Source organism: Chiloscyllium plagiosum, chromosome 36 (genome assembly GCF_004010195.1).
Source record: "Chiloscyllium plagiosum isolate BGI_BamShark_2017 chromosome 36, ASM401019v2, whole genome shotgun sequence".
NCBI lineage: Eukaryota > Metazoa > Chordata > Chondrichthyes > Orectolobiformes > Hemiscylliidae > Chiloscyllium > Chiloscyllium plagiosum.
In genome coordinates this window covers 37,042,490-37,058,529 of record NC_057745.1, presented here as the reverse complement: position 1 = coordinate 37,058,529, position 16,040 = coordinate 37,042,490, and the positions used below count along the sequence as shown (strand labels likewise).

Sequence of the window (16,040 nt, the reverse complement as noted above, 5' to 3'; positions counted from 1 at the left end):
CCCCCCACACACTGACTCTCACTGGGGTAGAGAGTCCCCCCCACACACTGACTCTCACTGGGGTAGAGAGTCCCCCCCACACATTGACTCTCACTGGGATACGGGGTCCACAGACACTGACTCTCACTGGGGTAGTGTCCCACACACACACACTGACTCTCACTGGGGTATGGGGTTCCCCCCCCCACACACACTGTCTCTGGGGCATGGTGTCCACAGGTTCTTTTGAGGAGAGGGGTGCAATGTTTGTTTCTGTGGTTGATGTTGTGGCCCAGCCCAGTTTACGGGAGTCGATGTGGCTTCTTGCTCTGTTGCTTGAGATTAGATTTTTAAAAAGCAGGAAATTTGCTGTACAAAATATTTACCATATTGAGTTATAGAAGAAGCCACAAAGGTAGGCTGAGAGAGAAAAGAGAGAGAGAGAGGATCATGCCCCTCCCCCACTCAGGGCCAGTTCAGTCAGGCTGAGACACTCACACACTGATTCACAGGAATTTTGATGTAAATTTTCACTCAGCCACCAGTCATTATTTACAGCTGGAATCTCAGTATATTACAGAAACCCTGTGAGAAAGCTCCAATCACAAGATTCCTGTGTAATTTCAAACAGCCTCCATTTATTCAGCAGGGAAACTGTTAAATTATCAGTGAGGGGCCCAGGGAGAGGGACAGTGAGACAGTGAGCAAGAGAGAAAGAGAGACTGGGGGGGGGGGAGGCGCGCGAGAGAGAAGGGAGAGGGAATAAGGAACTAGAGAGGAAGGGGTGGGGGGGGGAGAAGGACAGAGATCGAGAGTGAGGGAAAGGGGAAACAGAGAGAGGGAGATAGATAGAGAGGGTGGGAGACAGAGGACAGAAGGCCAGCAGAGGGAGAGGGACGGACCAGGTGGTAGAAAGATATGAACGAAAATACCAAAGCAGAAAGGTAGACAATCACGAGATGAAAAGGAGATTCAGTGAAGCAATACAGCCAATCGGACAGCAGATGTCAAATTTGAGACCGAATGTTAAATGAAAAAGCAATGCGAGGTTAAATTCCTAAAGCTGCTGCTGTCAATGTGAAGCCCAATCCTTCAGGCCCAGGCTTGTAGAGGCCTCCTCACTCTGTGACTGCATCTATTCCAGAGCTAGCGATATTGCCTCAATGCAACAGGGTGAAAGGTGACAGGGAACTGCAATCTGCTGTTCACACTGGTCAAGAATAATGTTGTCCTCTTACACCAACCCCCTCCTCAAACAGGGTGGAATAGCACAAGGGGCAACAAGAGGGGGAGACAGAAGGCTGAGGATTCAAAAACAGGTAGCATGAGGGAGGGATACAGGAGGGGTGAGAGGTTGGAAGGGATAGAAATCCCTACAATGCAGAAGCCATTCAGCCCATTAAGTCTGCACTGACCCTCCAAAGAGTATCCCACCCAGACCCATCACCCTTTCCCTTTAACCCCGGACTTTCCATGACTAATCCACCCTAACCTGCACATTTTTGGACTGTGGGAGGAAACCGGAGCACCCGGAGGAAACCCACGCAGACACGGGGAGAATGTGCAAACTCCGCACAGACAGTTGGCAGAGGCTGGAATTGAACGCAGGTCCCTGGCGCTGACAGGCAGCAGAGCTAAGCACTGAGCGACTGAACTGCCCATATAGAGGGGGGAGTGACAGGGAGAGAGGGTTGGGGTAGAGGGCAAGAGGCTGAAAACTCAAACAGTTAGAATCGTTTGCCACTATTAACCACAGATGCCAGAAGAGGTTAGCAAACATTCGATCAAGACCAAAGTTGACATGGGAGTTAGTGCAAACATCTTAGCAATCTAAATCACAAAGAATATGTATCGATATCATTGGAAGTCAATAACACAACCCACAACAGCAAAATGACTGCATATAATAGGATATTCATCTCTTCCATTAGTGCATTGATGATGAGATATTCCAATGATAACAATGCATGGAAACCAGAAGCATTATACCTGGTGGACACAAATGTACCAACAATAGTACGTGCAGAACTCAACATTGTGACCATTAATAAAATCACAGAGATACCAATCAGAGCCAAAGACATTAAGAATACCTGCACTGGGAGATCCAGAAGCTGCAACAAATCTACAACACAGACAGTTTGGAAGGAAACATCTACGGTAATGCTGCATTGCACCTCTGAGAAGATTCAGTTCCACCATCCAACCCTTCCACAGACCACACACAAGAGACATTATAAAACACTATTGTATTATCTGTCGTGTACATCACCACACAGGCTGGTGAAGGTTACTGTGTACATGCTAAAGAAACCTAGCACCATCAGGGAGCATGCGTGATGCAAGTGTCTAAATCTTCCTCGAAAGAGATGGTGTACAAAATTCCAACATTAAAAGAAGTGAATCTCAATTTCACAGCAACTCAACTTGTTATCGAGTTGGATGCCAAGCACGGACATTAGTTGCTTCACATGATGTAGGAAAGCTCAATAAATTGCTACTTTCAAAACATTGTGTGGAAGCTGTTGCTTTCAGAAAATACAAGGCTGTCACAGTCAGTGAGGATGTGTCCCAATAGCACGTGGACAGAATTACAGACAGTTCTCCTGAATGTGTCTGTATTGCTGCTGATATTACAGGGATGAGCGATACCAAAAGTACAGCATGACTGAAATCTCCATTCACTGATGGCATGTCTTCTCATGCAGGTGTGTGTGAATAGGAGTTTTTGTCTCTATCTGTTCAAGTTAAGGAGAACTATCCCAACCGCGGCAATCATGGAGCTGTGTAACAACTACTCCCCTACTCCCAAGGTCAAACAAAATCTGCAGAAATGTCTTGGATATTTTAACTTCCTTCAGCAAATATACCAAACATTTATGACAAAGCATTGTCACAAAGAAAACACTTAAGGTAAAATATTCCATAGGAACGGTAAGAGGACCATCAACATATGTTTCAATCACTCAAATAAGCATCAACAGAAACTTATAAACCACACCAAAGACCATGATGGTGGGAGTTGGTGGGTCTCAGAAACAGCTTGTGTGTGCATCCTGCAAGCTGACAAACCAGTTACATTTGGATTCAAAAGTCTATTGCAACTGCAATACAAATGGGAGTGAGATTGGACATTACAGAGGCACTGATCATAATCTCTCAGTCTACCAAACAACTGAAAATTGCAAACATTAATCCTTTGCTCAAAGCAAACAAGTGATAAAGCAATTTCAGACAGTAATTCTACCATTACTGATGAGGATATTTAGAGACATAATTATTCAGGATAGAATAATAGTCACACGGAAACATTGCGTTACTCTAGAAGAATCAGTACAGATTTGTTTCTGGAAAATCAGGTCTAATTAATTTCCTAGAGTTTTTGATGAGGGTATTACTCTTGATGTGGTGTACATGGCCTTCAAAAAGATATTTGAAACACACAAATTTGTGAGGAAAGTGATAATTCATGGAATAAAAGGTCAATAACAACATGGTTACAAAACTGGCCATGAAAACAGGGAGTAATGGTCAATGGATATTTCTTACCTTGACNNNNGTGGGGGGGGGGGGGGGGGGGGGGGGGGGGGGAGGTGTGTGTGCTTTCCAGGGGTCAGTAATTAGGACCCGTGCTTTTTGTGATATATATTCATTATTTAAACTTTGCTACACAGAGGACAAATTCAAAGTTGCAGATGACACAAAACTTGGGAAAATTGCAAACTGGGACAACAATAGTGTAGAACATCAAAAGGAACATTGCTAAGAATGGGCAGATTGGTGGCAGATGAAGTTCAATGTGAAGATATGTGTGGTGATACACATTAGGAGAAAGAGCATGGACAGATGGTATAAACTAAAAAGGTACTATTCAAAAGGGTCTGCTGCAGCAGAGGAACCTAGGAGCATATGTAAATGAGTCATTAAGGATGACAGGACAAGTAGAGAGGGCTGTTAATAAAAGCAATAAAGCACCTAGCAGCTGGTAGTCAGGTGTATAGATGAGGGTAGTGCAGCGGATGTAGTTTGTGTGGAATTCAGCAAACTCCATGATGAGGTCCCAAATGGGAGACTGATGAAGGAGGTAAAAGCTCCGGGATCCAGGATAACTTAGCAAGTTGGATCAATAATTGACTTAGTGATAGGAGGCAGAGGGTGGTGGGAGAAAACAGCTTTTGTGGCTAGAGGCCAGTGTCCAGCGATGTACCACGGGGATTGGTGCTGGGTCCCTTACTGCCCGTGATATGTATAAACAATATGGATGAAAATGTAGAGTGGTTGGGGGGGAGGGGAGGGCAGATAAGTAGGTTTGCAGATGACACGAAGAGTGGACGGGTGATTAGGATCAAGGAAGGAGGTCTAAGGTTACAGGAAGATATAAATTGGTCAGATGAGCAGATCAGTGGAAGGTGGAATCTAATCCTGAAAAAAGAGAACGGGACTGCACTTTGGAAGAAGTAACCAGACGAAGTAGTACTCAATAAATGGTAGGAGACTCGGAAGCTCAGAGGAAAAGCGGGAACATGGAGTGTTTGTCCACAGATCCCTGAAGGTGGTAGGGCAGGTTGTTAAGGAGGCATACAGGATATTTATTTTTCTCAATTGTGGGACAGATAATAAGAGCAGGGAGGTTACATTGGAGCAAAAATGATTCTGAAGGAGGATCAAAGGACCCAAAACATTAGCTCTGCTTTCTTTCTGATATTTTAAAGTGAAGGGAAAGAGGTTTGGATGGAATTTGAGGAAAAGGATTTTCATCTAGAGGGCGGTAGGAATCTGGAATGCATTGCCTGGAAGGACAGTAGAGGCAAGAAACCACAACCTTTAAGATCCATCTACCAGGCCCACTGTCAAGGAAAGGCCGCCAGCATTCTCAAAGATCCAGCCCACCCTGGCAACGCTTTTCTACAACCTCTTACATCGGGAAGAAGGTACAGAAACCTGAACACACACATCAGCCGGTTTCGTAACAGTTTCCACCCTACTGTTGTTAGAATACTGAATGGACTCACAAACTCTTAACATTCGCCTGTACCTGTGTTTTTGTTTTGCTACTGTTTACCTATTATTTACTTACCTATGCTACTTAACTCTGTGATCTGTCTGTATTGCTCACAAGACAAAGCTTTTCACTGTGCCTCGCTATACATGACAATAAATTCAATTCAAAATCCATGTGGACAAACATCTGAAATGTCATAATATTCAAAGCTGTGGGCCAAATGCTGGAAAGTAGATTTAATGTAGTTATGTCAGTGCACACTCAATGGGCCGAAGGGCCTTTTGTGTGCTGTATGGTTCTTAGACTCTATTCTCAGTTTTATTAACCATGGCATAAAGTACAGGAGCAAGGAAGTTTCATGAACTTTTATAAATCACGGGTTAGACCTCAGCTGGCGTCTGGTCTACAATTCTCCACATCACACAGGAAAGAATTTCTCAGTGGAGCGTGTGGAGAACAGATTTAAGAGAATAGCTGCAGGGGTGAGACAGACCATGTTCTGAGGAAGGACTGGAGAAGTTGGGAATATTTCCCTCGAAGAGGAGAAAGCTGTTGGAAGATCTGACAGAAGCTTTCAAAATCACTAGGAGTCTGGACTAAGTAAACAGTGAGAAACCGTCCCCACCCATGAAAGTATTTAGAACAAGAGCATACAGTTTTAACGAGTTTTAACATGTTGCAAAAGAACCAAATGCAAAGAGAAATAAACCTTTTCCATACAGCAAATAGTTAGGGTCGGAAATGTACTGCTGGAAGTATGGTGGAAGCAGGTTCAATGGAAATACTCAATAAAATCTAAATCTCAATAAAGAGGGGAATGGAGGATTATTTAAATTGAAGCAAGGTACCTGAAGTTGGCGTGAAGTCAAAAGACTCAGAGCCAGTGCAGACACAATGGGCTGAATGGCCTCCTGCACTGTAACAATTCAGAGACTTCATTATTCTGACATCAAGCTTGAAGTACTTACTCCAGCATTAAGAGTCAGAAAATTCCATATATTTTGTACAGTAAGCAATTGACAAACCATTGGAAACTATCTGAGGCAAATGCCTCACAAGTGGACCACTTCAATCACCATGACTTCTTGTAAAAGTACAGGGTTACAACTTCTGCACAAATCTGGTTACATCTCATGACATGGGCTTATCTTCACCAGCAGGATTCACACTTAAGTGGCAGGTTAGGCTAATCCTGCCAAACCATCACCTGGCCAAGGTCTCAGAAACACAGGACAAATTCTTGTAAAACAAAGGAGAATTAAAGCTGGAACCTGACTGTCTTGCAGTTGTGGAACCTCCTAATTTATCCGTAGGGGAGAAGGTCAGAATCATGTGTCCTATCCAAGGAACCAGGTTACCTGTCTGAGTTGAGTCAGAGTCATACAACCCAACTTGTTCATGCTGACCAGGTTTCCGAAACTGAACTTGTTCCATTTGGCTCATATTGCTCTAAACCTTTCCTATCCATGTACTGTTCAGATGGCTTTTAAATGTTATTATTGTACCTGCCTCGACCACTTTGTCTGGCAGCTCATTCCATACACACACCAACCTCTGAGTGAAAAAACTGCCTTTCAGGTCCCTTTTAAATCTTTCCCCTCTCACCTTAAACCTGTGAAAGTTACACAATCAAAATGAGCAACATTGAAAAGAAACAGAAGCCAATACAATACTCCAACTGTGTATAGAAAACAAACACAAAGATACATTCGGATAATGAAGGTGTGGAAACTTTCATGACAACAATCGACACATTTATAACATGTAAATCTCCAAGACACCTACAAAGATGAGGACATCAGAGATGAAGTTTACATCTTTGTAATGCTGTACCATCATAAGATCCAAGAGGATTGTCAAATTGTTTAAATGTCCTACACACTCACTCAAAAGCAAACATTTCAATTCGTTTGTGCACAAATAGTTCTCTGGTACTCTACTATGAGTGTATCTTCACTCTTTGTGCATGTAATTCTATCCTGGGTAAAAAAAGGGGGATGTTGTATTGTTGCTTCAAGAGCTGTGTCCTGGGTATGCTGATGAGCCAAAGATCAAATTGCCGTGTGAGTCCAGCAGAGTTTGCTAGAAAGAGGGGGCGTAAGTAATTATCTGTAACCGTCCATATGAGCACCACAGGCAACTACCCTGTCAAATTGTTGAATATTTTATGCTTCAAATGAGATTGCCTTTTATTTGCAAACTTTGGGAATAGAGGCCCAGCGAACAAACTCTTTCATCAGAGGAATCAGTCCCAGTAAAAACTTAATTAAAGTCCATCCTTCTTCAGGTGCATCTGATGCGGTCTCACCCTCACTCTATAGAACTGCATCAAAACCTTTGTGATCCGTAATTCTCCAAAACCTTTGTACAAGGCCATCATTCTGTCAGCTTTCTGAACTGCTTGCATGCTAACTTCATGTAATTTACATACAATGACATTTAAGCCCCTTTAAACATTAAACTCTCCCAATTAATCCTAATGTTATTAAAAATTACTTGAGATATAGTGTCTGCAATAGGCCATTTGGCCCAATAAGTCCATGCTGGTGTTTGTCCACTCAAACTTTTTCCATCTTTCCTACTTTAACTCACCATATATCCTCTATCCCCTTCTCCCTTGGTCACTTAGCTAGCTTTCCCTTAAAGGCATCTAAGCTTTTGCTTTACCAAATAGATACATACACAGAGTTAAGGGAAGGGGCAGGAGGTTTAGACAAGATATGAGAAAGATTTTTCTCCCCCACCCAGAGGGTGACGGGAATCTGGAACTCTGTCTCGGGGTGGGGAGGGGACAGTAGAGGCAGAAACCCTCACAACATTTCAGAAGTATTGCAATGGGAGAAAGTGAGGACTGCAGATGCTGGCGATCAGAGTCAAAACGTGTGGCGCTTGAAAAGCACAGCTGTTCAGGCTCCATCCGAGGAGCAGGAGAGTCAACATTTCAGGCATAAGCTCTTCATCAGGAATGTGTTGACTAGCTTATGCTCGGAACGTCGACTCTCCTGCTCCTCGGATGCTGCCCGAACAGCTGTGCTTTTCCAGAGGTATTGCAATACCAAGACATGCAAGGCTATTGGATAAGAATAGTTAGATGCTTTTTCTGAACAGCACAAACTCGATGGGCCAAAAGGCCTTTCTCTGTGCTGTAGGTCCATACAACTCTAAGACAATTCATCCCATTAATGTGGATAACTTCACATTTCTGTTTCAGTGCTATTAATCTATTGTTCACACAGTCTAAATCCTTCTTGCTGCTTCCTTGTGTCAGTGAGATACAGAGTGTCTGTTGCTTCACCACTACTATGGCACACTGCACCGTGCTGCTGAGGAAGATCAGATACTGCTCCCTGATGTCTGGTCCACTTCCAAATTCAATCCTGGTCTGAATCGAGCATGTTCTGTGTACTCACTCTGATCAGCTCACTCTCTACCTCCAGCTCTCCTTAACTGCTTTGTGAGGAATTAGTCAAGAATTGTTCACATTTTACTGAACCCAGTACAGAAACAGACCTTTCAGCAGGACTGGTCCGGGCTGATATTTCTGCTGCACAAGGCTCTTCCTGAACCCACTTTGTCACATCCCATCAGCGAATCTCTCTATTCCTTTATCCCTCATCTGTTATCCAGGTTTCCCCTTCCAACTTATGATAGTATTCACCTCTGATCGCTCCCTGTGGGCTCGAGCTGGTGATGTTACACTGATGGTGTGGTGTGTCTGCTGTCAGACTCCACAGGAAACAGCATTCTGTCCCTAAGCACAGTTTGAAATCCTAGGAGGAGAAAGTGAGGACTTGCAGATACTGGAGATCAGAGTTGAGAGTGTGGTGCTGGAAAAGCACAGCAGGTCAGGTATCATCCAAGGAGCAGGAGAATCGATGTTTCGGGGATAAGCCCTTCATCAGGAATCCTAGGAGTCAAGGTCTTCTTGATGTCCAACCATGGCATTGAGCCACAGAGGGCTCCCATTCGATCCCAGGGGAATGACGACATGTCACAAAGGTCAACATATGGCCCCTGGGGTCAGGTCCACTCTTTCACTCTGATCAAGACTGCTCCCTTTTCCTAGTGGCCTCATTCAGAATGTACACACCCTGGAAACACCTGCTCTCACAAAGTGGATTAACCACATATGAGTTCAAACAGCAGCCAGTGATTTCCCACCAGTACTGTACCATTATACAGTGAAAGACCTGTAACTTACGGTAAAACAGAGACAGCACAGCGCAGACACAATGGATCAAATGGACTCCTGCATCACGCCTGTACCCACAGGCAAAGTACTCTTCAGACACAAACTAAGTTTACTGCAACAATCGAAAGAATGATCCTGCATGTTTGGAGCTTTCACAGCCAGGAGTGTACAGTAGAGAGTTCGTGACAGTTTTGAAAACCTTCAGTCACCAGAAGATAATAACAGTATTCCATCAGCCACCATCAGGAGGTGCCCAAGAGCAAGTTGGAGCGACCTGGCATTCTGATGGAAAATCAATTAGCGAAAGTGAGGTCAAAACAATGACTGCAGATGCTGGAAACCAGATTCTGGATATGTGGTGCTGGAAGAGCACAGCAGTTCAGGCAGCATCCGAGAAGCAGTAAAATCAACGTTTCGGGTCTGCAGATTCTGGAGATTAGAGTCGAGAGTGTGGTGCTGGGAAAGGGCTTTTGCCTGAAACATCGATTCTCCTGCTCCTCAGATGCTGCCTGACCTGCTGTGCTTTACCAGCACCACATTCTCGATTCTGATGGAAAATGCCTGCCGTGTGTGAGGTTAGCTCCTGAAATCCCCTCAGAAGGAGGGGAAACAGGCACCCTCTCAAGCACCCCCACCAACCTCCCCCCAAAACCCTGGGAGGGGAGGGGGAGGCAGGTAAAGGTCCCACCGCCTCCAACCCAGAACAATATGGTGTGTTGCTGTAGCAACAAGTTTCAGAGAAGGTGCCACAGCAGTCTGAAAACTATACATTAAATTATACTATACATTAAACTACACATTCAATTATGTTGAAGCCAAAGAGATAATTGCTCCCAACTGCCAGCCTTTGTGACAACGGATCTGATTCTGGAAACAGCAAGTGTCCATTAAAATGCTTCCTCTTCCCTCTGGGCACCATTTCAGATTCAAATTAATTCTATCCTTTCTTAAGTGGGCAAGACTGAGAAACAACACAGTGAGCCAGCCAGTACCTTATCTACAAACATCTATAAAACATTGAGCTGAAAGCACAACACACCCAAAGACACAGTCATGAATTCCTGCTGTTCTCGACTGACTCCCAAACCTGTACTGCAAGTTTCTCTTCCTCCCTCTTTCCTTCACTCTCTGCCTCTCTGTCTCCTTCACACACACACACACACACAAGTGTCAACTATACCAGAGGCCGGTTACTCCCAACAAAGGAATTCTTTTCCATGTGCTATTCCGGTGGTTGGACAGTGACCTTGCATTCCAGTGAAATAGCCCCTTCCTCTCAGTCAGGTGCCAGCTGCTTTCGAAAGAAGTTTTTGCAGCAGTTTCTGTACAAGGCAGTTGTGAGTCACTTGGGACAACATGACACAACAGGGCGGGACACAGCTTTAAGCTTGGGTTACCTGGCGACACACACACACTGCACTCTCTCCCTCATTCATATACTCTGCTCACAAACTCCTCACTCTCTCTATTCCTAGCCCCGTTTCTCCATCTCCCTCTTTACTTCCCATGACCTTCCCTCTGTCCCACTACTTGTTTCCTTTCCCCCCACTCTGCCGACACCCCAATAAAAACTCTGGCCTGAGCTTAAACCATTCAAGATCAATGGAATGTCAATAAAATGGAAACAAGCGAGAGAAAGTTCTAGCACACACTGAAAGAGAGAGAGAGAGAACACAACAGACAGAGAGAGAATTAGAGAGTGGGAAGAGACAGAGAGGAGGGGGAGGAGGGGGAGGGGGGGGGGGAAGAGAGCAGGGTACAGCTGTAGCATCTCCACACCCCATGAAGCAGCAGCATGTCTCATAGTCTCTCCACCTGTGTCATAGTTACCCCTGTCCATGCACTTCCCCAGCTTTTCAGACTCAGCATTGACTGCATTAGTTTCACATTGGATTATCTTTGGTCCATTTTTCAGACACTGGTAATTCTTACTACTTCTACCTTCATTTCCTCTCAATACAGCTTTTGCATATTTACCCCCACTCCCACCCTCCTTCATGTTGAACCATTAACCCTTTTATCACTTAATCACTCACACCTTCCACTCCACCACAAACCCTCTCCTCCCTTCCTTCCCGCTGTGTTTGTTTAAATCCTGTTATACCTTTCACATTTCAGAGTTTGTATTTGTTTCCAGAGGAGGCAGTATAGCGATAATGCCACAGGACTAATAATCCAGAACCCCAGGTTAATGTTCCGAGGACTTTATCAAATCTTACCATGGCTGATGGTCAAATTTAAATTGACCAAAGAAAAATCCGGAATAAAAAGCTAGTCTAATGGAGGAAAGCATATAACCACTGTCATAAACTCATCTGGTTCATTAATGTCTTTTAGGGAAGGAAATCTGCCATCCTTACCTGGTCTGGCCTACATGTGTCTCCAGACCCACAGCAAAAGGGTTGATTCTTAATTGTCCTCTGGGCAATAAATAGCGGTTAGGAAAGGCTTCTCTAGATGGTGATTGTCTGAATTTGTCAGAATTTATCAGCACTCACAAAAACAGACAGAATTGGAAGCTACCTTGGGGCATGGGCTGGAAGCTTATGGGAGGTAGGAAGCAGAGAATTTCAATAAAGGGATACACACTCTGACTGGTGGGATGGAACTATGGTGTCCCCCAGGAATATGTACAGGTGCTTCAGTTCTTCAGCTTATTTACCCACGTCAGAGATGAAGGAACAGAGATTTGCATATCCAAGTTTGTAGGTGTGAGCAGGAGTTAGAATGGGATGTCAATAGATCAATTAAGTGGCAACTTGAGCTCAGTGTGGCTAAGTGTGAGGTCAAACAGTTTGGGATTCAAGAAACATAAATTGGAGCATTTTCTAAATGGTGAGAGATCAGAAAGGTTGGAGCAGCACATGTGGGTTTGGGTACCCGAGTGCACAAATGACTAAAAGCGAATGGAATCACGGATGTGTGTGTGAAGAGGCTTGAGAATACAAAGCAGAGGGAGGTGAGCCTTTGTTACGCCCCGTCAGGAATGCTCGGCTCAGTTCTGGGCTTTTCACCCCGTGAAGGAGATGCTTGGTCTTGGAGAAACCGCAGGACAATTATATCAGAACGATACAAGAATAAAAGTTTATATCACAGGGACAGCTTACAATCACATGGTTTGTATTTCCTGGAGCACAGAAGACTGGAGTGATCAGATCAAAGTGTCCAAAATGAACAAAGAGAAAGTTCTGCCAGTGCGAGAGGCCAGGACGAGACAGTATCTTAAACCTGAGCCAGACCTTTCAAAAACAAGAGTGAAATCAGGATGAATTACCTCACAAACAGGGCACTAGGGAACTGGAATTCTTACCCACAAAAGACTGGGTTCAACTAAAACATTCAAAACTCAAATCTGCTGACTTTTTAAAATCAAGTTTGATGAGGGATTTAGAATTGAATTGGGTCAATGGAGCTGAAGTACTGATCAGGCGGAACCGAAGTGATTTGTGGAATTGATTCAAGGAGCTGAATCGCTTCTTCATTAAGGTGGATAAAGATTAGGCGAATTCTAGACGGGGACAAAATCTGAGAATTAGGGCCAGACTGCTCTGCACACAAAGGGTGGTAAACGTTCAGAACTCAATCCTACAAACCACAGTGGATATTTCACCAGCTGTTAACTTTAAATCTGAGATAGTTATTTGTGAAGCAAAGGTAATTAGGGATATGGGCAAAAGGAGGGATATGGAATAAGGCAAAGATCAGCCACAATCTCACTGAATGGCAGAACAGGCTCAAGGGGCTGAATGGCCTCCTCCTGTTACAATGTTTTAATGTACCCAACAATCAAGACTCTCTTTGTAGCCAGACCCTGATGATGCATTGCAGTGTTTCACCTATTGCAGCATTATCTACTTCCTTCAACAGTACACACTGTATCTGTTTGAGCTGATTGTGTGCACTGATGCAATGGCTCCGAGGGACCTGTTGACAGAGCTGGGTTTCAGAACTGTCGTTTGAGAGATTCTTCCCACCACCTTGAGCTTTGGGAGCTTGGCACTGCTGTGACATTAAACCATGTAACCATGAAGCAAATATCATGCGGCCTTGTTCAGAAAACGCATTTGCTGTCCCTGAACAAAGATTTAAAATTATGGAACCGGCTGTAACGCATATGGAGTCCATTCAAACAGTAGGTGCTCCACCTCTGTCATTACCAACCAGCCAATTACCAGCTCCTTTCCACTCACCTTTCATCACAGATTCATCAGCATGGCAGGTGGCCATTCAGCCCATCATTCTGTACCTGTTCTTAAAGTCTAACCCTATCATTTCTTCTCTATATATTTATCTAATTCCCCTTTGAAAGTTACAAATGAATCTGCTTCCACCCTGCTTTCAGGCAGCATGGCCCAGATCACAACAGTGTTGAAGACAGTGTTCAGTTTCTCAGTCATTGGTTAGAGGCAGCAGTTTATAGGCAAGGGGTGAGATAACCGCTCAGCAGGGAGAGCGAGAGCACTGCTCAGCAAGGTGAGAGCAAGAGCGACAGAGACAGAGAGAAAAGAGGGGGAGCGGGTAGAAAGAGAAAGGAGAGAGAGAGAGAGATAGATAGACAGAGAGAGAGGAGAAACAGAGAGACAGACCACACAAGAGGGAGAGCGAGAGGATACTGTCTTTTTTAAGAGTCTGGAGGATTTCTGCTGCTGTCTTTTTCACACACTGGCTCCTGGGAAGTTGGGGTAGATTGTTGGCTTCATCCACTAAGGGGACAGCCTGTTTATTAGTTTTACAAAAAGGACCAGTTGTTTAGGTCAGGAGTGCTCAGCAGAACAACTCTGATAGGTCGGTGTGTGAAAAATATCACTGTAGAGAGACTGAACAACGTGTGCGCCAATCACCTCATGTCTCCAGGGAGGATTGAGGGTACTGAGGGTGAAGGAGGAAATTAGAAGTCAGAAGGACATGGCAAAAGCAAAATAACACCTCAGTGAATCCAGTGGATTCGTTCAGGTCTGTGTCCAAATTTGTTTTCTTTATTCGTTCATGGAATTAGGGCATCGCTGGCTAGGCAGCATTTATTGCCCATTCCCAATTAAAATTCAACCACATTGCTGTGGGTCTGGAGTCACATGTAGGCCAGACCAGGTAAGGATGACAGTTTCCTTCCCTGAACATTAGTCATCCAGACAGATTTTTCCAACAATCGACAATGGACTCACGGTCATCGTTAGATTCTTAATTTCAGATTTTTATTGAAATCAAATCCCACTATCTGCCCTGTCAGGATTTGAACCCAGGTCCCTAGAATGTTAATTGGGTCTCTGGATTAACAGTGCAGCGATAACACCACTAGGCCACCGCTTCCCCAAATGGCTAGTTCTCCCTGTATTCCATGTGATCTAACCTTTAACCAGACTATCATGAGGAACCTTGTCAAACTTACTGAAGTCCATATAGATCACGTCCACCACTCTGCCTTCATCAATTCTCTTTGTTACTTCTTCAAAAAAACTCAAGTTAGTGAGACACAATTTCCCACACACAAAGCTATGTTGGCTATCCATAATCAGACCTTGCCTTTCCAAATACAGTGTAACTCTTCTGTGATTGTTCTGTCAGCCTGATTTCAGATCAGATAGGAAAACTGGGGACCCTGAGTAATTTGATGACATTGTGAACCTTACTGACAATCTCAGGAGTAGTGAGGTCGGACCATCAGCACCTTTTCAAGAATAGGTTGTGACATCACCGGGTCAAAGGCTACACACAGGTCAGGAAGGTTGAGGAGGGAATGTTCCTGTGTGGTCAATCACAGAGGGAGTTATTACTCTGTAGATCACCAGCCAGTGTGCACCCATACAGAGGCAATCATAACCTGGTCAGATTCCATCAATAGCCAACATTCCCTCTTACATTTACTGCACACTGTTTTGGGATGGATCAAAGGTTATTCATGAGGAAAACAGGGTCACACTGAATCTTTTTTCTGTCCAGTGATAGGCTGCACCACTGTCATCCCGAAACCAACGCCAGCTCATGGAGTGGGGAGCCAGGCAAGAGCTGAATGCAGCACCTTCTAGAACAGACAGATGTGACGTTTTGAATCCCCTGGAGGAGATGAGAAGTGAGGAGGTTAATTGCTTCCACTGGGATGATGAATGATTGTTTACAAACACACAGGAAGCTCCCTGCCTGGCACATTGAGAAAAACACCAAGACTCGAGCTGGAGGATACCAACACTGAGTGCCTGTCACTAACTAAAGGTGAGTCTGCAGACAGGTTAATGAATCACAGGTTACTGCACACAGATGACAAACTGCCTCCGCTCACCGGCTGAACATTTGCTCAGCAAGACGGGGCACACTGTGCAGCTTCACAGCGATTCACTGAGACTCCAGCTCACAGCAACGGCTCACAATCCTGACTGAGTGGTCAGACATATTCCCTCTGGGGTCATACAGCCATCTGTAATTTACAGCTGCCCCCTGACACTGCCAACCTCCCCCCGACCCAGACAATCTCGCAGACATACACCTCCCCCCCACAGACAGGCAGACACACATCCTCCCCCTCTCCCCCCAACAGACAGACACACACACACACCAGCCACAAATCTCCTTCCCCCACCCTCACCCCTCATAAACATACACAGAGACACGGAGATCAGCAAGTGTCACTCTGTCTTCAATGCTGCCAGGCCCCTATTGAGAATTGCCCCTTCCTCCCCCCGGCACAGGACTGCAGCAGCCTCCTTCACTTCCTCCTTGTCCGTGGAACACAAACATTTATTAATGACATGAGGTTGGAGGCAGCCCTCAGGGGAACCCTACTGGAGGCAGGTCGGTCTGACAGAGCCGGGGGGGAGGGAGGGTTGTCCTGCTGCGGGGGTGGGGGAGGGCAGGTCGGTCTGACAGAGCTGGGGG

General features: G+C 44.9%; 1 protein-coding gene across 2 annotated transcripts in view; it reads right to left on the bottom strand.

Annotated features, from left to right (window-relative positions):
• The window catches only part of bcl9l (bcl9 like), an 80,593-nt gene that overhangs the window by 47,080 nt on the left and 17,473 nt on the right, over nt 1-16,040 (bottom strand). Inside the window, exon 1 of one of the 2 annotated variants that reach the window (XM_043677702.1) lies at nt 10,354-10,375. The exons of the other annotated variant lie outside the window; for it this stretch is intronic. The gene's annotated coding sequence lies outside the window, so the exon portion shown is untranslated. Of the gene's footprint in view, nt 1-10,353; nt 10,376-16,040 lie in introns of those variants that run through there. 2 annotated transcript variants of the gene reach the window in all.